Genomic DNA, 22,270 nt, shown 5'->3' on the forward strand with positions numbered 1-22,270 from the left:
TTCCCACTCTGAACAAGTGCATATCACAATACTATGTTGAAAACTCGTTTCAGACGTGCTTTTACAGTTAATGTGACAAATATGATGAAAATGTGTAAAAAGCTCCGAAACACGACAATCCATGCTTAGAAAGTTGTTAGATGTCGCATATGCTCGAATGCACTCATTTCACTCAAAATCAAGGTTCCTTGTCAAACGTTTGCTTTATGCTCGGAAAAGGCGTTAGAAACAGTCTGAAGGCGCGCCTGCGCTTGGAAAGCTGTTTTCATGCACTCGGAGACACAAAGTGTGTTTTCCCAATCTGAACAAGTGCATATCACAATACTATGTTGAAAACTCGTTTCAGACGTGCTTTTACAGTTAATATGACAAATATGATGAAAATGTGTAAAAAGCTCCGTAACACGACAATCCATGCTTAGAAAGTTGTTAGATGTCGCATATGCTCGAATGCACTCATTTCACTCAAAATCAAGGTTCCTTGTCAAACGTTTGCTTTATGCTCGGAAAAGGCGTTAGAAACAGTCTGACGGCGCGCCTGCGCTTGGAAAGCTGTTTTCATGCACTCGGAGACACAAAGTGTGTTTTCCCACTCTGAACAAGTGCATATCACAATACTATGTTGAAAACTCGTTTCAGACGTGCTTTTACAGTTAATATGACAAATATGATGAAAATGTGTAAAAAGCTCCGTAACACGACAATCCATGCTTAGAAAGTTGTTAGATGTCGCATATGCTCGAATGCACTCAAAACCAGTGTTCCTTGTAAAACGTTTGCTTTATGCTCTGAAAAGGCGTTAAACAGTCTGACGGCGCTCCTGCGCTTGGAAAGCTGTTTTCATGCACTCGGAGACACAAAGTGTGTTTTCCCACTCTGAACAAGTGCATATCACAATACTATGTTGAAAACTCGTTTCAGACGTGCTTTTACAGTTAATATGACAAATATGATGAAAATGTGTAAAAAGCTCCGTAACACGACAATCCATGCTTAGAAAGTTGTTAGATGTCGCATATGCTCGAATGCACTCATTTCACTCAAAATCAAGGTTCCTTGTCAAACGTTTGCTTTATGCTCGGAAAAGGCGTTAGAAACAGTCTGACGGCGCGCCTGCGCTTGGAAAGCTGTTTTCATGCACTCGGAGACACAAAGTGTGTTTTCCCACTCTGAACAAGTGCATATCACAATACTATGTTGAAAACTCGTTTCAGACGTGCTTTTACAGTTAATATGACAAATATGATGAAAATGTGTAAAAAGCTCCGTAACACGACAATCCATGCTTAGAAAGTTGTTAGATGTCGCATATGCTCGAATGCACTCATTTCACTCAAAATCAAGGTTCCTTGACAAACGTTTGCTTTATGCTCGGAAAAGGCGTTAGAAACAGTCTGACGGCGCGCCTGCGCTTGGAAAGCTGTTTTCATGCACTCGGAGACACAAAGTGTGTTTTCCCACTCTGAACAAGTGCATATCACAATACTATGTTGAAAACTCGTTTCAGACGTGCTTTTACAGTTAATATGACAAATATGATGAAAATGTGTAAAAAGCTCCGAAACACGACAATCCATGCTTAGAAAGTTGTTAGATGTCGCATATGCTCAATACCAGTCTTCCTTGTAAAACATTTGCTTTATGCTCTGAAAAGGCGTTAAACAGTCTGACGGCGCTCCTGCGCTTGGAAAGCTGTTTTCATGCACTCGGAGACACAAAGTGTGTTTTCCCACTCTGAACAAGTGCATATCACAATACTATGTTGAAAACTCGTTTCAGACGTGCTTTTACAGTTAATATGACAAATATGATGAAAATGTGTAAAAAGCTCCGTAACACGACAATCCATGCTTAGAAAGTTGTTAGATGTCGCATATGCTCGAATGCACTCATTTCACTCAAAATCAAGGTTCCTTGTCAAACGTTTGCTTTATGCTCGGAAAAGGCGTTAGAAACAGTCTGACGGCGCGCCTGCGCTTGGAAAGCTGTTTTCATGCACTCGGAGACACAAAGTGTGTTTTCCCACTCTGAACAAGTGCATATCACAATACTATGTTGAAAACTCGTTTCAGACGTGCTTTTACAGTTAATATGACAAATATGATGAAAATGTGTAAAAAGCTCCGTAACACGACAATCCATGCTTAGAAAGTTGTTAGATGTCGCATATGCTCGAATGCACTCATTTCACTCAAAATCAAGGTTCCTTGACAAACGTTTGCTTTATGCTCGGAAAAGGAGTTAGAAACAGTCTGAAGGCGCGCCTGCGCTTGGAAAGCTGTTTTCATGCACTCGGAGACACAAAGTGTGTTTTCCCACTCTGAACAAGTGCATATCACAATACTATGTTGAAAACTCGTTTCAGACGTGCTTTTACAGTTAATATGACAAATATGATGAAAATGTGTAAAAAGCTCCGTAACACGACAATCCATGCTTAGAAAGTTGTTAGATGTCGCATATGCTCGAATGCACTCATTTCACTCAAAACCAGTGTTCCTTGTAAAACGTTTGCTTTATGCTCTGAAAAGGCGTTAAACAGTCTGACGGCGCTCCTGCGCTTGGAAAGCTGTTTTCATGCACTCGGAGACACAAAGTGTGTTTTCCCACTCTGAACAAGTGCATATCACAATACTATGTTGAAAACTCGTTTCAGACGTGCTTTTACAGTTAATATGACAAATATGATGAAAATGTGTAAAAAGCTCCGTAACACGACAATCCATGCTTAGAAAGTTGTTAGATGTCGCATATGCTCAATACCAGTGTTCCTTGTAAAACATTTGCTTTATGCTATGAAAAGGCGTTAAACAGTCTGACGGCGCTCCTGCGCTTGGAAAGCTGTTTTCATGCACTCGGAGACACAAAGTGTGTTTTCCCACTCTGAACAAGTGCATATCACAATACTATGTTGAAAACTCGTTTCAGACGTGCTTTTACAGTTAATATGACAAATATGATGAAAATGTGTAAAAAGCTCCGAAACACGACAATCCATGCTTAGAAAGTTGTTAGATGTCGCATATGCTCGAATGCACTCATTTCACTCAAAATCAAGGTTCCTTGTCAATCGTTTGCTTTATGCTCGGAAAAGGCGTTAGAAACAGTCTGAAGGCGCGCCTGCGCTTGGAAAGCTGTTTTCATGCACTCGGAGACACAAAGTGTGTTTTCCCACTCTGAACAAGTGCATATCACAATACTATGTTGAAAACTCGTTTCAGACGTGCTTTTACAGTTAATATGACAAATATGATGAAAATGTGTAAAAAGCTCCGTAACACGACAATCCATGCTTAGAAAGTTGTTAGATGTCGCATATGCTCGAATGCACTCAATTCTCTCAAAACCAGTGTTCCTTGTAAAACGTTTGCTTTATGCTCTGAAAAGGCGTTAAACAGTCTGACGGCGCTCCTGCGCTTGGAAAGCTGTTTTCATGCACTCGGAGACACAAAGTGTGTTTTCCCACTCTGAACAAGTGCATATCACAATACTATGTTGAAAACTCGTTTCAGACGTGCTTTTACAGTTAATATGACAAATATGATGAAAATGTGTAAAAAGCTCCGTAACACGACAATCCATGCTTAGAAAGTTGTTAGATGTCGCATATGCTCGAATGCACTCATTTCACTCAAAATCAAGGTTCCTTGACAAACGTTTGCTTTATGCTCGGAAAAGGCGTTAGAAACAGTCTGACGGCGCGCCTGCGCTTGGAAAGCTGTTTTCATGCACTCGGAGACACAAAGTGTGTTTTCCCACTCTGAACAAGTGCATATCACAATACTATGTTGAAAACTCGTTTCAGACGTGCTTTTACAGTTAATATGACAAATATGATGAAAATGTGTAAAAAGCTCCGTAACACGACAATCCATGCTTAGAAAGTTGTTAGATGTCGCATATGCTCGAATGCACTCAAAACCAGTGTTCCTTGTAAAACGTTTGCTTTATGCTCTGAAAAGGCGTTAAACAGTCTGACGGCGCTCCTGCGCTTGGAAAACTGTTTTCATGCACTCGGAGACACAAAGTGTGTTTTCCCACTCTGAACAAGTGCATATCACAATACTATGTTGAAAACTCGTTTCAGACGTGCTTTTACAGTTAATATGACAAATATGATGAAAATGTGTAAAAAGCTCCGAAACACGACAATCCATGCTTAGAAAGTTGTTAGATGTCGCATATGCTCGAATGCACTCATTTCACTCAAAATCAAGGTTCCTTGTCAAACGTTTGCTTTATGCTCGGAAAAGGCGTTAGAAACAGTCTGAAGGCGCTCCTGCGCTTGGAAAGCTGTTTTCATGCACTCGGAGACACAAAGTGTGTTTTCCCACTCTGAACAAGTGCATATCACAATACTATGTTGAAAACTCGTTTCAGACGTGCTTTTACAGTTAATATGACAAATATGATGAAAATGTGTAAAAAGCTCCGTAACACGACAATCCATGCTTAGAAAGTTGTTAGATGTCGCATATGCTCGAATGCACTCAATTCTCTCAAAACCAGTGTTCCTTGTAAAACGTTTGCTTTATGCTCTGAAAAGGCGTTAAACAGTCTGACGGCGCTCCTGCGCTTGGAAAGCTGTTTTCATGCACTCGGAGACACAAAGTGTGTTTTCCCACTCTGAACAAGTGCATATCACAATACTATGTTGAAAACTCGTTTCAGACGTGCTTTTACAGTTAATATGACAAATATGATGAAAATGTGTAAAAAGCTCCGTAACACGACAATCCATGCTTAGAAAGTTGTTAGATGTCGCATATGCTCGAATGCACTCAATTCTCTCAAAACCAGTGTTCCTTGTAAAACGTTTGCTTTATGCTCTGAAAAGGCGTTAAACAGTCTGACGGCGCTCCTGCGCTTGGAAAGCTGTTTTCATGCACTCGGAGACACAAAGTGTGTTTTCCCACTCTGAACAAGTGCATATCACAATACTATGTTGAAAACTCGTTTCAGACGTGCTTTTACAGTTAATGTGACAAATATGATGAAAATGTGTAAAAAGCTCCGAAACACGACAATCCATGCTTAGAAAGTTGTTAGATGTCGCATATGCTCGAATGCACTCATTTCACTCAAAATCAAGGTTCCTTGTCAAACGTTTGCTTTATGCTCGGAAAAGGCGTTAGAAACAGTCTGACGGCGCGCCTGCGCTTGGAAAGCTGTTTTCATGCACTCGGAGACACAAAGTGTGTTTTCCCACTCTGAACAAGTGCATATCACAATACTATGTTGAAAACTCGTTTCAGACGTGCTTTTACAGTTAATATGACAAATATGATGAAAATGTGTAAAAAGCTCCGTAACACGACAATCCATGCTTAGAAAGTTGTTAGATGTCGCATATGCTCGAATGCACTCAATTCTCTCAAAACCAGTGTTCCTTGTAAAACGTTTGCTTTATGCTCTGAAAAGGCGTTAAACAGTCTGACGGCGCTCCTGCGCTTGGAAAGCTGTTTTCATGCACTCGGAGACACAAAGTGTGTTTTCCCACTCTGAACAAGTGCATATCACAATACTATGTTGAAAACTCGTTTCAGACGTGCTTTTACAGTTAATATGACAAATATGATGAAAATGTGTAAAAAGCTCCGTAACACGACAATCCATGCTTAGAAAGTTGTTAGATGTCGCATATGCTCGAATGCACTCAATTCTCTCAAAACCAGTGTTCCTTGTAAAACGTTTGCTTTATGCTCTGAAAAGGCGTTAAACAGTCTGACGGCGCTCCTGCGCTTGGAAAGCTGTTTTCATGCACTCGGAGACACAAAGTGTGTTTTCCCACTCTGAACAAGTGCATATCACAATACTATGTTGAAAACTCGTTTCAGACGTGCTTTTACAGTTAATATGACAAATATGATGAAAATGTGTAAAAAGCTCCGTAACACGACAATCCATGCTTAGAAAGTTGTTAGATGTCGCATATGCTCGAATGCACTCAATTCTCTCAAAACCAGTGTTCCTTGTAAAACGTTTGCTTTATGCTCTGAAAAGGCGTTAAACAGTCTGACGGCGCTCCTGCGCTTGGAAAGCTGTTTTCATGCACTCGGAGACACAAAGTGTGTTTTCCCACTCTGAACAAGTGCATATCACAATACTATGTTGAAAACTCGTTTCAGACGTGCTTTTACAGTTAATATGACAAATATGATGAAAATGTGTAAAAAGCTCCGTAACACGACAATCCATGCTTAGAAAGTTGTTAGATGTCGCATATGCTCGAATGCACTCAATTCTCTCAAAACCAGTGTTCCTTGTAAAACGTTTGCTTTATGCTCTGAAAAGGCGTTAAACAGTCTGACGGCGCTCCTGCGCTTGGAAAGCTGTTTTCATGCACTCGGAGACACAAAGTGTGTTTTCCCACTCTGAACAAGTGCATATCACAATACTATGTTGAAAACTCGTTTCAGACGTGCTTTTACAGTTAATGTGACAAATATGATGAAAATGTGTAAAAAGCTCCGAAACACGACAATCCATGCTTAGAAAGTTGTTAGATGTCGCATATGCTCGAATGCACTCATTTCACTCAAAATCAAGGTTCCTTGTCAAACGTTTGCTTTATGCTCGGAAAAGGCGTTAGAAACAGTCTGACGGCGCGCCTGCGCTTGGAAAGCTGTTTTCATGCACTCGGAGACACAAAGTGTGTTTTCCCACTCTGAACAAGTGCATATCACAATACTATGTTGAAAACTCGTTTCAGACGTGCTTTTACAGTTAATATGACAAATATGATGAAAATGTGTAAAAAGCTCCGTAACACGACAATCCATGCTTAGAAAGTTGTTAGATGTCGCATATGCTCGAATGCACTCAATTCTCTCAAAACCAGTGTTCCTTGTAAAACGTTTGCTTTATGCTCTGAAAAGGCGTTAAACAGTCTGACGGCGCTCCTGCGCTTGGAAAGCTGTTTTCATGCACTCGGAGACACAAAGTGTGTTTTCCCACTCTGAACAAGTGCATATCACAATACTATGTTGAAAACTCGTTTCAGACGTGCTTTTACAGTTAATATGACAAATATGATGAAAATGTGTAAAAAGCTCCGTAACACGACAATCCATGCTTAGAAAGTTGTTAGATGTCGCATATGCTCGAATGCACTCATTTCACTCAAAATCAAGGTTCCTTGTCAAACGTTTGCTTTATGCTCGGAAAAGGCGTTAGAAACAGTCTGACGGCGCTCCTGCGCTTGGAAAGCTGTTTTCATGCACTCGGAGACACAAAGTGTGTTTTCCCACTCTGAACAAGTGCATATCACAATACTATGTTGAAAACTCGTTTCAGACGTGCTTTTACAGTTAATATGACAAATATGATGAAAATGTGTAAAAAGCTCCGTAACACGACAATCCATGCTTAGAAAGTTGTTAGATGTCGCATATGCTCGAATGCACTCAATTCTCTCAAAACCAGTGTTCCTTGTAAAACGTTTGCTTTATGCTCTGAAAAGGCGTTAAACAGTCTGACGGCGCTCCTGCGCTTGGAAAGCTGTTTTCATGCACTCGGAGACACAAAGTGTGTTTTCCCACTCTGAACAAGTGCATATCACAATACTATGTTGAAAACTCGTTTCAGACGTGCTTTTACAGTTAATGTGACAAATATGATGAAAATGTGTAAAAAGCTCCGAAACACGACAATCCATGCTTAGAAAGTTGTTAGATGTCGCATATGCTCGAATGCACTCATTTCACTCAAAATCAAGGTTCCTTGTCAAACGTTTGCTTTATGCTCGGAAAAGGCGTTAGAAACAGTCTGAAGGCGCGCCTGCGCTTGGAAAGCTGTTTTCATGCACTCGGAGACACAAAGTGTGTTTTCCCAATCTGAACAAGTGCATATCACAATACTATGTTGAAAACTCGTTTCAGACGTGCTTTTACAGTTAATATGACAAATATGATGAAAATGTGTAAAAAGCTCCGTAACACGACAATCCATGCTTAGAAAGTTGTTAGATGTCGCATATGCTCGAATGCACTCATTTCACTCAAAATCAAGGTTCCTTGTCAAACGTTTGCTTTATGCTCGGAAAAGGCGTTAGAAACAGTCTGACGGCGCGCCTGCGCTTGGAAAGCTGTTTTCATGCACTCGGAGACACAAAGTGTGTTTTCCCACTCTGAACAAGTGCATATCACAATACTATGTTGAAAACTCGTTTCAGACGTGCTTTTACAGTTAATATGACAAATATGATGAAAATGTGTAAAAAGCTCCGTAACACGACAATCCATGCTTAGAAAGTTGTTAGATGTCGCATATGCTCGAATGCACTCAAAACCAGTGTTCCTTGTAAAACGTTTGCTTTATGCTCTGAAAAGGCGTTTAAACAGTCTGACGGCGCTCCTGCGCTTGGAAAGCTGTTTTCATGCACTCGGAGACACAAAGTGTGTTTTCCCACTCTGAACAAGTGCATATCACAATACTATGTTGAAAACTCGTTTCAGACGTGCTTTTACAGTTAATATGACAAATATGATGAAAATGTGTAAAAAGCTCCGTAACACGACAATCCATGCTTAGAAAGTTGTTAGATGTCGCATATGCTCGAATGCACTCATTTCACTCAAAATCAAGGTTCCTTGTCAAACGTTTGCTTTATGCTCGGAAAAGGCGTTAGAAACAGTCTGACGGCGCGCCTGCGCTTGGAAAGCTGTTTTCATGCACTCGGAGACACAAAGTGTGTTTTCCCACTCTGAACAAGTGCATATCACAATACTATGTTGAAAACTCGTTTCAGACGTGCTTTTACAGTTAATATGACAAATATGATGAAAATGTGTAAAAAGCTCCGTAACACGACAATCCATGCTTAGAAAGTTGTTAGATGTCGCATATGCTCGAATGCACTCAATTCTCTCAAAACCAGTGTTCCTTGTAAAACGTTTGCTTTATGCTCGGAAAAGGCGTTAAACAGTCTGACGGCGCTCCTGCGCTTGGAAAGCTGTTTTCATGCACTCGGAGACACAAAGTGTGTTTTCCCACTCTGAACAAGTGCATATCACAATACTATGTTGAAAACTCGTTTCAGACGTGCTTTTACAGTTAATATGACAAATATGATGAAAATGTGTAAAAAGCTCCGTAACACGACAATCCATGCTTAGAAAGTTGTTAGATGTCGCATATGCTCGAATGCACTCATTTCACTCAAAATCAAGGTTCCTTGTCAAACGTTTGCTTTATGCTCGGAAAAGGCGTTAGAAACAGTCTGACGGCGCGCCTGCGCTTGGAAAGCTGTTTTCATGCACTCGGAGACACAAAGTGTGTTTTCCCACTCTGAACAAGTGCATATCACAATACTATGTTGAAAACTCGTTTCAGACGTGCTTTTACAGTTAATATGACAAATATGATGAAAATGTGTAAAAAGCTCCGTAACACGACAATCCATGCTTAGAAAGTTGTTAGATGTCGCATATGCTCGAATGCACTCAATTCTCTCAAAACCAGTGTTCCTTGTAAAACGTTTGCTTTATGCTCTGAAAAGGCGTTTAAACAGTCTGACGGCGCTCCTGCGCTTGGAAAGCTGTTTTCATGCACTCGGAGACACAAAGTGTGTTTTCCCACTCTGAACAAGTGCATATCACAATACTATGTTGAAAACTCGTTTCAGACGTGCTTTTACAGTTAATATGACAAATATGATGAAAATGTGTAAAAAGCTCCGTAACACGACAATCCATGCTTAGAAAGTTGTTAGATGTCGCATATGCTCAATACCAGTGTTCCTTGTAAAACATTTGCTTTATGCTCTGAAAAGGCGTTAAACAGTCTGACGGCGCTCCTGCGCTTGGAAAGCTGTTTTCATGCACTCGGAGACACAAAGTGTGTTTTCCCACTCTGAACAAGTGCATATCACAATACTATGTTGAAAACTCGTTTCAGACGTGCTTTTACAGTTAATATGACAAATATGATGAAAATGTGTAAAAAGCTCCGTAACACGACAATCCATGCTTAGAAAGTTGTTAGATGTCGCATATGCTCGAATGCACTCATTTCACTCAAAATCAAGGTTCCTTGTCAAACGTTTGCTTTATGCTCGGAAAAGGCGTTAGAAACAGTCTGACGGCGCGCCTGCGCTTGGAAAGCTGTTTTCATGCACTCGGAGACACAAAGTGTGTTTTCCCACTCTGAACAAGTGCATATCACAATACTATGTTGAAAACTCGTTTCAGACGTGCTTTTACAGTTAATATGACAAATATGATGAAAATGTGTAAAAAGCTCCGAAACACGACAATCCATGCTTAGAAAGTTGTTAGATGTCGCATATGCTCGAATGCACTCATTTCACTCAAAATCAAGGTTCCTTGTCAATCGTTTGCTTTATGCTCGGAAAAGGCGTTAGAAACAGTCTGAAGGCGCGCCTGCGCTTGGAAAGCTGTTTTCATGCACTCGGAGACACAAAGTGTGTTTTCCCACTCTGAACAAGTGCATATCACAATACTATGTTGAAAACTCGTTTCAGACGTGCTTTTACAGTTAATATGACAAATATGATGAAAATGTGTAAAAAGCTCCGTAACACGACAATCCATGCTTAGAAAGTTGTTAGATGTCGCATATGCTCGAATGCACTCATTTCACTCAAAATCAAGGTTCCTTGTCAAACGTTTGCTTTATGCTCGGAAAAGGCGTTAGAAACAGTCTGACGGCGCGCCTGCGCTTGGAAAGCTGTTTTCATGCACTCGGAGACACAAAGTGTGTTTTCCCACTCTGAACAAGTGCATATCACAATACTATGTTGAAAACTCGTTTCAGACGTGCTTTTACAGTTAATATGACAAATATGATGAAAATGTGTAAAAAGCTCCGTAACACGACAATCCATGCTTAGAAAGTTGTTAGATGTCGCATATGCTCGAATGCACTCAATTCTCTCAAAACCAGTGTTCCTTGTAAAACGTTTGCTTTATGCTGCTCGGAAAAGGCGTTAAACAGTCTGACGGCGCTCCTGCGCTTGGAAAGCTGTTTTCATGCACTCGGAGACACAAAGTGTGTTTTCCCACTCTGAACAAGTGCATATCACAATACTATGTTGAAAACTCGTTTCAGACGTGCTTTTACAGTTAATATGACAAATATGATGAAAATGTGTAAAAAGCTCCGTAACACGACAATCCATGCTTAGAAAGTTGTTAGATGTCGCATATGCTCGAATGCACTCATTTCACTCAAAATCAAGGTTCCTTGTCAAACGTTTGCTTTATGCTCGGAAAAGGCGTTAGAAACAGTCTGACGGCGCGCCTGCGCTTGGAAAGCTGTTTTCATGCACTCGGAGACACAAAGTGTGTTTTCCCACTCTGAACAAGTGCATATCACAATACTATGTTGAAAACTCGTTTCAGACGTGCTTTTACAGTTAATATGACAAATATGATGAAAATGTGTAAAAAGCTCCGAAACACGACAATCCATGCTTAGAAAGTTGTTAGATGTCGCATATGCTCGAATGCACTCATTTCACTCAAAATCAAGGTTCCTTGTCAAACGTTTGCTTTATGCTCGGAAAAGGAGTTAGAAACAGTCTGAAGGCGCGCCTGCGCTTGGAAAGCTGTTTTCATGCACTCGGAGACACAAAGTGTGTTTTCCCACTCTGAACAAGTGCATATCACAATACTATGTTGAAAACTCGTTTCAGACGTGCTTTTACAGTTAATATGACAAATATGATGAAAATGTGTAAAAAGCTCCGTAACACGACAATCCATGCTTAGAAAGTTGTTAGATGTCGCATATGCTCGAATGCACTCAATTCTCTCAAAACCAGTGTTCCTTGTAAAACGTTTGCTTTATGCTCTGAAAAGGCGTTAAACAGTCTGACGGCGCTCCTGCGCTTGGAAAGCTGTTTTCATGCACTCGGAGACACAAAGTGTGTTTTCCCACTCTGAACAAGTGCATATCACAATACTATGTTGAAAACTCGTTTCAGACGTGCTTTTACAGTTAATGTGACAAATATGATGAAAATGTGTAAAAAGCTCCGAAACACGACAATCCATGCTTAGAAAGTTGTTAGATGTCGCATATGCTCGAATGCACTCATTTCACTCAAAATCAAGGTTCCTTGTCAAACGTTTGCTTTATGCTCGGAAAAGGCGTTAGAAACAGTCTGACGGCGCGCCTGCGCTTGGAAAGCTGTTTTCATGCACTCGGAGACACAAAGTGTGTTTTCCCACTCTGAACAAGTGCATATCACAATACTATGTTGAAAACTCGTTTCAGACGTGCTTTTACAGTTAATATGACAAATATGATGAAAATGTGTAAAAAGCTCCGTAACACGACAATCCATGCTTAGAAAGTTGTTAGATGTCGCATATGCTCGAATGCACTCAATTCTCTCAAAACCAGTGTTCCTTGTAAAACGTTTGCTTTATGCTCTGAAAAGGCGTTAAACAGTCTGACGGCGCTCCTGCGCTTGGAAAGCTGTTTTCATGCACTCGGAGACACAAAGTGTGTTTTCCCACTCTGAACAAGTGCATATCACAATACTATGTTGAAAACTCGTTTCAGACGTGCTTTTACAGTTAATATGACAAATATGATGAAAATGTGTAAAAAGCTCCGTAACACGACAATCCATGCTTAGAAAGTTGTTAGATGTCGCATATGCTCGAATGCACTCAATTCTCTCAAAACCAGTGTTCCTTGTAAAACGTTTGCTTTATGCTCTGAAAAGGCGTTAAACAGTCTGACGGCGCTCCTGCGCTTGGAAAGCTGTTTTCATGCACTCGGAGACACAAAGTGTGTTTTCCCACTCTGAACAAGTGCATATCACAATACTATGTTGAAAACTCGTTTCAGACGTGCTTTTACAGTTAATATGACAAATATGATGAAAATGTGTAAAAAGCTCCGTAACACGACAATCCATGCTTAGAAAGTTGTTAGATGTCGCATATGCTCGAATGCACTCAATTCTCTCAAAACCAGTGTTCCTTGTAAAACGTTTGCTTTATGCTCTGAAAAGGCGTTAAACAGTCTGACGGCGCTCCTGCGCTTGGAAAGCTGTTTTCATGCACTCGGAGACACAAAGTGTGTTTTCCCACTCTGAACAAGTGCATATCACAATACTATGTTGAAAACTCGTTTCAGACGTGCTTTTACAGTTAATATGACAAATATGATGAAAATGTGTAAAAAGCTCCGTAACACGACAATCCATGCTTAGAAAGTTGTTAGATGTCGCATATGCTCGAATGCACTCAATTCTCTCAAAACCAGTGTTCCTTGTAAAACGTTTGCTTTATGCTCTGAAAAGGCGTTAAACAGTCTGACGGCGCTCCTGCGCTTGGAAAGCTGTTTTCATGCACTCGGAGACACAAAGTGTGTTTTCCCACTCTGAACAAGTGCATATCACAATACTATGTTGAAAACTCGTTTCAGACGTGCTTTTACAGTTAATGTGACAAATATGATGAAAATGTGTAAAAAGCTCCGAAACACGACAATCCATGCTTAGAAAGTTGTTAGATGTCGCATATGCTCGAATGCACTCATTTCACTCAAAATCAAGGTTCCTTGTCAAACGTTTGCTTTATGCTCGGAAAAGGCGTTAGAAACAGTCTGACGGCGCGCCTGCGCTTGGAAAGCTGTTTTCATGCACTCGGAGACACAAAGTGTGTTTTCCCACTCTGAACAAGTGCATATCACAATACTATGTTGAAAACTCGTTTCAGACGTGCTTTTACAGTTAATATGACAAATATGATGAAAATGTGTAAAAAGCTCCGTAACACGACAATCCATGCTTAGAAAGTTGTTAGATGTCGCATATGCTCGAATGCACTCAATTCTCTCAAAACCAGTGTTCCTTGTAAAACGTTTGCTTTATGCTCTGAAAAGGCGTTAAACAGTCTGACGGCGCTCCTGCGCTTGGAAAGCTGTTTTCATGCACTCGGAGACACAAAGTGTGTTTTCCCACTCTGAACAAGTGCATATCACAATACTATGTTGAAAACTCGTTTCAGACGTGCTTTTACAGTTAATATGACAAATATGATGAAAATGTGTAAAAAGCTCCGTAACACGACAATCCATGCTTAGAAAGTTGTTAGATGTCGCATATGCTCGAATGCACTCATTTCACTCAAAATCAAGGTTCCTTGTCAAACGTTTGCTTTATGCTCGGAAAAGGCGTTAGAAACAGTCTGACGGCGCTCCTGCGCTTGGAAAGCTGTTTTCATGCACTCGGAGACACAAAGTGTGTTTTCCCACTCTGAACAAGTGCATATCACAATACTATGTTGAAAACTCGTTTCAGACGTGCTTTTACAGTTAATATGACAAATATGATGAAAATGTGTAAAAAGCTCCGTAACACGACAATCCATGCTTAGAAAGTTGTTAGATGTCGCATATGCTCGAATGCACTCAATTCTCTCAAAACCAGTGTTCCTTGTAAAACGTTTGCTTTATGCTCTGAAAAGGCGTTAAACAGTCTGACGGCGCTCCTGCGCTTGGAAAGCTGTTTTCATGCACTCGGAGACACAAAGTGTGTTTTCCCACTCTGAACAAGTGCATATCACAATACTATGTTGAAAACTCGTTTCAGACGTGCTTTTACAGTTAATGTGACAAATATGATGAAAATGTGTAAAAAGCTCCGAAACACGACAATCCATGCTTAGAAAGTTGTTAGATGTCGCATATGCTCGAATGCACTCATTTCACTCAAAATCAAGGTTCCTTGTCAAACGTTTGCTTTATGCTCGGAAAAGGCGTTAGAAACAGTCTGAAGGCGCGCCTGCGCTTGGAAAGCTGTTTTCATGCACTCGGAGACACAAAGTGTGTTTTCCCAATCTGAACAAGTGCATATCACAATACTATGTTGAAAACTCGTTTCAGACGTGCTTTTACAGTTAATATGACAAATATGATGAAAATGTGTAAAAAGCTCCGTAACACGACAATCCATGCTTAGAAAGTTGTTAGATGTCGCATATGCTCGAATGCACTCAATTCTCTCAAAACCAGTGTTCCTTGTAAAACGTTTGCTTTATGCTCTGAAAAGGCGTTAAACAGTCTGACGGCGCTCCTGCGCTTGGAAAGCTGTTTTCATGCACTCGGAGACACAAAGTGTGTTTTCCCACTCTGAACAAGTGCATATCACAATACTATGTTGAAAACTCGTTTCAGACGTGCTTTTACAGTTAATATGACAAATATGATGAAAATGTGTAAAAAGCTCCGTAACACGACAATCCATGCTTAGAAAGTTGTTAGATGTCGCATATGCTCGAATGCACTCATTTCACTCAAAATCAAGGTTCCTTGACAAACGTTTGCTTTATGCTCGGAAAAGGCGTTAGAAACAGTCTGACGGCGCGCCTGCGCTTGGAAAGCTGTTTTCATGCACTCGGAGACACAAAGTGTGTTTTCCCACTCTGAACAAGTGCATATCACAATACTATGTTGAAAACTCGTTTCAGACGTGCTTTTACAGTTAATATGACAAATATGATGAAAATGTGTAAAAAGCTCCGTAACACGACAATCCATGCTTAGAAAGTTGTTAGATGTCGCATATGCTCGAATGCACTCAAAACCAGTGTTCCTTGTAAAACGTTTGCTTTATGCTCTGAAAAGGCGTTAAACAGTCTGACGGCGCTCCTGCGCTTGGAAAACTGTTTTCATGCACTCGGAGACACAAAGTGTGTTTTCCCACTCTGAACAAGTGCATATCACAATACTATGTTGAAAACTCGTTTCAGACGTGCTTTTACAGTTAATATGACAAATATGATGAAAATGTGTAAAAAGCTCCGAAACACGACAATCCATGCTTAGAAAGTTGTTAGATGTCGCATATGCTCGAATGCACTCATTTCACTCAAAATCAAGGTTCCTTGTCAAACGTTTGCTTTATGCTCGGAAAAGGCGTTAGAAACAGTCTGAAGGCGCTCCTGCGCTTGGAAAGCTGTTTTCATGCACTCGGAGACACAAAGTGTGTTTTCCCACTCTGAACAAGTGCATATCACAATACTATGTTGAAAACTCGTTTCAGACGTGCTTTTACAGTTAATATGACAAATATGATGAAAATGTGTAAAAAGCTCCGTAACACGACAATCCATGCTTAGAAAGTTGTTAGATGTCGCATATGCTCGAATGCACTCAATTCTCTCAAAACCAGTGTTCCTTGTAAAACGTTTGCTTTATGCTCTGAAAAGGCGTTAAACAGTCTGACGGCGCTCCTGCGCTTGGAAAGCTGTTTTCATGCACTCGGAGACACAAAGTGTGTTTTCCCACTCTGAACAAGTGCATATCACAATACTATGTTGAAAACTCGTTTCAGACGTGCTTTTACAGTTAATATGACAAATATGATGAAAATGTGTAAAAAGCTCCGTAACACGACAATCCATGCTTAGAAAGTTGTTAGATGTCGCATATGCTCGAATGCACTCAATTCTCTCAAAACCAGTGTTCCTTGTAAAACGTTTGCTTTATGCTCTGAAAAGGCGTTAAACAGTCTGACGGCGCTCCTGCGCTTGGAAAGCTGTTTTCATGCACTCGGAGACACAAAGTGTGTTTTCCCACTCTGAACAAGTGCATATCACAATACTATGTTGAAAACTCGTTTCAGACGTGCTTTTACAGTTAATGTGACAAATATGATGAAAATGTGTAAAAAGCTCCGTAACACGACAATCCATGCTTAGAAAGTTGTTAGATGTCGCATATGCTCGAATGCACTCATTTCACTCAAAATCAAGGTTCCTTGTCAAACGTTTGCTTTATGCTCGGAAAAGGCGTTAGAAACAGTCTGACGGCGCGCCTGCGCTTGGAAAGCTGTTTTCATGCACTCGGAGACACAAAGTGTGTTTTCCCACTCTGAACAAGTGCATATCACAATACTATGTTGAAAACTCGTTTCAGACGTGCTTTTACAGTTAATATGACAAATATGATGAAAATGTGTAAAAAGCTCCGTAACACGACAATCCATGCTTAGAAAGTTGTTAGATGTCGCATATGCTCGAATGCACTCATTTCACTCAAAATCAAGGTTCCTTGTCAAACGTTTGCTTTATGCTCGGAAAAGGCGTTAGAAACAGTCTGACGGCGCGCCTGCGCTTGGAAAGCTGTTTTCATGCACTCGGAGACACAAAGTGTGTTTTCCCACTCTGAACAAGTGCATATCACAATACTATGTTGAAAACTCGTTTCAGACGTGCTTTTACAGTTAATATGACAAATATGATGAAAATGTGTAAAAAGCTCCGTAACACGACAATCCATGCTTAGAAAGTTGTTAGATGTCGCATATGCTCGAATGCACTCAATTCTCTCAAAACCAGTGTTCCTTGTAAAACGTTTGCTTTATGCTCTGAAAAGGCGTTAAACAGTCTGACGGCGCTCCTGCGCTTGGAAAGCTGTTTTCATGCACTCGGAGACACAAAGTGTGTTTTCCCACTCTGAACAAGTGCATATCACAATACTATGTTGAAAACTCGTTTCAGACGTGCTTTTACAGTTAATGTGACAAATATGATGAAAATGTGTAAAAAGCTCCGAAACACGACAATCCATGCTTAGAAAGTTGTTAGATGTCGCATATGCTCGAATGCACTCATTTCACTCAAAATCAAGGTTCCTTGTCAAACGTTTGCTTTATGCTCGGAAAAGGCGTTAGAAACAGTCTGACGGCGCGCCTGCGCTTGGAAAGCTGTTTTCATGCACTCGGAGACACAAAGTGTGTTTTCCCACTCTGAACAAGTGCATATCACAATACTATGTTGAAAACTCGTTTCAGACGTGCTTTTACAGTTAATATGACAAATATGATGAAAATGTGTAAAAAGCTCCGTAACACGACAATCCATGCTTAGAAAGTTGTTAGATGTCGCATATGCTCGAATGCACTCAATTCTCTCAAAACCAGTGTTCCTTGTAAAACGTTTGCTTTATGCTCTGAAAAGGCGTTAAACAGTCTGACGGCGCTCCTGCGCTTGGAAAGCTGTTTTCATGCACTCGGAGACACAAAGTGTGTTTTCCCACTCTGAACAAGTGCATATCACAATACTATGTTGAAAACTCGTTTCAGACGTGCTTTTACAGTTAATATGACAAATATGATGAAAATGTGTAAAAAGCTCCGTAACACGACAATCCATGCTTAGAAAGTTGTTAGATGTCGCATATGCTCGAATGCACTCATTTCACTCAAAATCAAGGTTCCTTGTCAAACGTTTGCTTTATGCTCGGAAAAGGCGTTAGAAACAGTCTGACGGCGCGCCTGCGCTTGGAAAGCTGTTTTCATGCACTCGGAGACACAAAGTGTGTTTTCCCACTCTGAACAAGTGCATATCACAATACTATGTTGAAAACTCGTTTCAGACGTGCTTTTACAGTTAATATGACAAATATGATGAAAATGTGTAAAAAGCTCCGTAACACGACAATCCATGCTTAGAAAGTTGTTAGATGTCGCATATGCTCGAATGCACTCAATTCTCTCAAAACCAGTGTTCCTTGTAAAACGTTTGCTTTATGCTCTGAAAAGGCGTTAAACAGTCTGACGGCGCTCCTGCGCTTGGAAAGCTGTTTTCATGCACTCGGAGACACAAAGTGTGTTTTCCCACTCTGAACAAGTGCATATCACAATACTATGTTGAAAACTCGTTTCAGACGTGCTTTTACAGTTAATGTGACAAATATGATGAAAATGTGTAAAAAGCTCCGAAACACGACAATCCATGCTTAGAAAGTTGTTAGATGTCGCATATGCTCGAATGCACTCATTTCACTCAAAATCAAGGTTCCTTGTCAAACGTTTGCTTTATGCTCGGAAAAGGCGTTAGAAACAGTCTGAAGGCGCGCCTGCGCTTGGAAAGCTGTTTTCATGCACTCGGAGACACAAAGTGTGTTTTCCCACTCTGAACAAGTGCATATCACAATACTATGTTGAAAACTCGTTTCAGACGTGCTTTTACAGTTAATATGACAAATATGATGAAAATGTGTAAAAAGCTCCGTAACACGACAATCCATGCTTAGAAAGTTGTTAGATGTCGCATATGCTCGAATGCACTCAATTCTCTCAAAACCAGTGTTCCTTGTAAAACGTTTGCTTTATGCTCTGAAAAGGCGTTAAACAGTCTGACGGCGCTCCTGCGCTTGGAAAGCTGTTTTCATGCACTCGGAGACACAAAGTGTGTTTTCCCACTCTGAACAAGTGCATATCACAATACTATGTTGAAAACTCGTTTCAGACGTGCTTTTACAGTTAATATGACAAATATGATGAAAATGTGTAAAAAGCTCCGTAACACGACAATCCATGCTTAGAAAGTTGTTAGATGTCGCATATCCTCGAATGCACTCATTTCACTCAAAATCAAGGTTCCTTGTCAAACGTTTGCTTTATGCTCGGAAAAGGCGTTAGAAACAGTCTGACGGCGCGCCTGCGCTTGGAAAGCTGTTTTCATGCACTCGGAGACACAAAGTGTGTTTTCCCACTCTGAACAAGTGCATATCACAATACTATGTTGAAAACTCGTTTCAGACGTGCTTTTACAGTTAATATGACAAATATGATGAAAATGTGTAAAAAGCTCCGTAACACGACAATCCATGCTTAGAAAGTTGTTAGATGTCGCATATGCTCGAATGCACTCAAAACCAGTGTTCCTTGTAAAACGTTTGCTTTATGCTCTGAAAAGGCGTTAAACAGTCTGACGGCGCTCCTGCGCTTGGAAAGCTGTTTTCATGCACTCGGAGACACAAAGTGTGTTTTCCCACTCTGAACAAGTGCATATCACAATACTATGTTGAAAACTCGTTTCAGACGTGCTTTTACAGTTAATATGACAAATATGATGAAAATGTGTAAAAAGCTCCGAAACACGACAATCCATGCTTAGAAAGTTGTTAGATGTCGCATATGCTCGAATGCACTCATTTCACTCAAAATCAAGGTTCCTTGTCAAACGTTTGCTTTATGCTCGGAAAAGGCGTTAGAAACAGTCTGACGGCGCGCCTGCGCTTGGAAAGCTGTTTTCATGCACTCGGAGACACAAAGTGTGTTTTCCCACTCTGAACAAGTGCATATCACAATACTATGTTGAAAACTCGTTTCAGACGTGCTTTTACAGTTAATATGACAAATATGATGAAAATGTGTAAAAAGCTCCGAAACACGACAATCCATGCTTAGAAAGTTGTTAGATGTCGCATATGCTCGAATGCACTCATTTCACTCAAAATCAAGGTTCCTTGTCAAACGTTTGCTTTATGCTCGGAAAAGGCGTTAGAAACAGTCTGAAGGCGCGCCTGCGCTTGGAAAGCTGTTTTCATGCACTCGGAGACACAAAGTGTGTTTTCCCACTCTGAACAAGTGCATATCATAATACTATGTTGAAAACTCGTTTCAGACGTGCTTTTACAGTTAATATGACAAATATGATGAAAATGTGTAAAAAGCTCCGTAACACGACAATCCATGCTTAGAAAGTTGTTAGATGTCGCATATGCTCGAATGCACTCAATTCTCTCAAAACCAGTGTTCCTTGTAAAACGTTTGCTTTATGCTCTGAAAAGGCGTTAAACAGTCTGACGGCGCTCCTGCGCTTGGAAAGCTGTTTTCATGCACTCGGAGACACAAAGTGTGTTTTCCCACTCTGAACAAGTGCATATCACAATACTATGTTGAAAACTCGTTTCAGACGTGCTTTTACAGTTAATGTGACAAATATGATGAAAATGTGTAAAAAGCTCCGAAACACGACAATCCATGCTTAGAAAGTTGTTAGATGTCGCATATGCTCGAATGCACTCATTTCACTCAAAATCAAGGTTCCTTGTCAAACGTTTGCTTTATGCTCGGAAAAGGCGTTAGAAACAGTCTGAAGGCGCGCCTGCGCTTGGAAAGCTGTTTTCATGCACTCGGAGACACAAAGTGTGTTTTCCCACTCTGAACAAGTGCATATCATAATACTATGTTGAAAACTCGTTTCAGACGTGCTTTTACAGTTAATATGACAAATATGATGAAAATGTGTAAAAAGCTCCGTAACACGACAATCCATGCTTAGAAAGTTGTTAGATGTCGCATATGCTCGAATGCACTCAATTCTCTCAAAACCAGTGTTCCTTGTAAAACGTTTGCTTTATGCTCTGAAAAGGCGTTAAACAGTCTGACGGCGCTCCTGCGCTTGGAAAGCTGTTTTCATGCACTCGGAGACACAAAGTGTGTTTTCCCACTCTGAACAAGTGCATATCACAATACTATGTTGAAAACTCGTTTCAGACGTGCTTTTACAGTTAATATGACAAATATGATGAAAATGTGTAAAAAGCTCCGTAACACGACAATCCATGCTTAGAAAGTTGTTAGATGTCGCATATGCTCGAATGCACTCAATTCTCTCAAAACCAGTGTTCCTTGTAAAACGTTTGCTTTATGCTCTGAAAAGGCGTTAAACAGTCTGACGGCGCTCCTGCGCTTGGAAAGCTGTTTTCATGCACTCGGAGACACAAAGTGTGTTTTCCCACTCTGAACAAGTGCATATCACAATACTATGTTGAAAACTCGTTTCAGACGTGCTTTTACAGTTAATATGACAAATATGATGAAAATGTGTAAAAAGCTCCGTAACACGACAATCCATGCTTAGAAAGTTGTTAGATGTCGCATATGCTCGAATGCACTCAATTCTCTCAAAACCAGTGTTCCTTGTAAAACGTTTGCTTTATGCTCTGAAAAGGCGTTAAACAGTCTGACGGCGCTCCTGCGCTTGGAAAGCTGTTTTCATGCACTCGGAGACACAAAGTGTGTTTTCCCACTCTGAACAAGTGCATATCACAATACTATGTTGAAAACTCGTTTCAGACGTGCTTTTACAGTTAATATGACAAATATGATGAAAATGTGTAAAAAGCTCCGTAACACGACAATCCATGCTTAGAAAGTTGTTAGATGTCGCATATGCTCGAATGCACTCAATACCAGTGTTCCTTGTAAAACGTTTGCTTTATGCTCTGAAAAGGCGTTAAACAGTCTGACGGCGCTCCTGCGCTTGGAAAGCTGTTTTCATGCACTCGGAGACACAAAGTGTGTTTTCCCACTCTGAACAAGTGCATATCACAATACTATGTTGAAAACTCGTTTCAGACGTGCTTTTACAGTTAATATGACAAATATGATGAAAATGTGTAAAAAGCTCCGTAACACGACAATCCATGCTTAGAAAGTTGTTAGATGTCGCATATGCTCGAATGCACTCAATTCTCTCAAAACCAGTGTTCC

This window comes from Neoarius graeffei, chromosome 22 (genome assembly GCF_027579695.1).
Source record: "Neoarius graeffei isolate fNeoGra1 chromosome 22, fNeoGra1.pri, whole genome shotgun sequence".
NCBI lineage: Eukaryota > Metazoa > Chordata > Actinopteri > Siluriformes > Ariidae > Neoarius > Neoarius graeffei.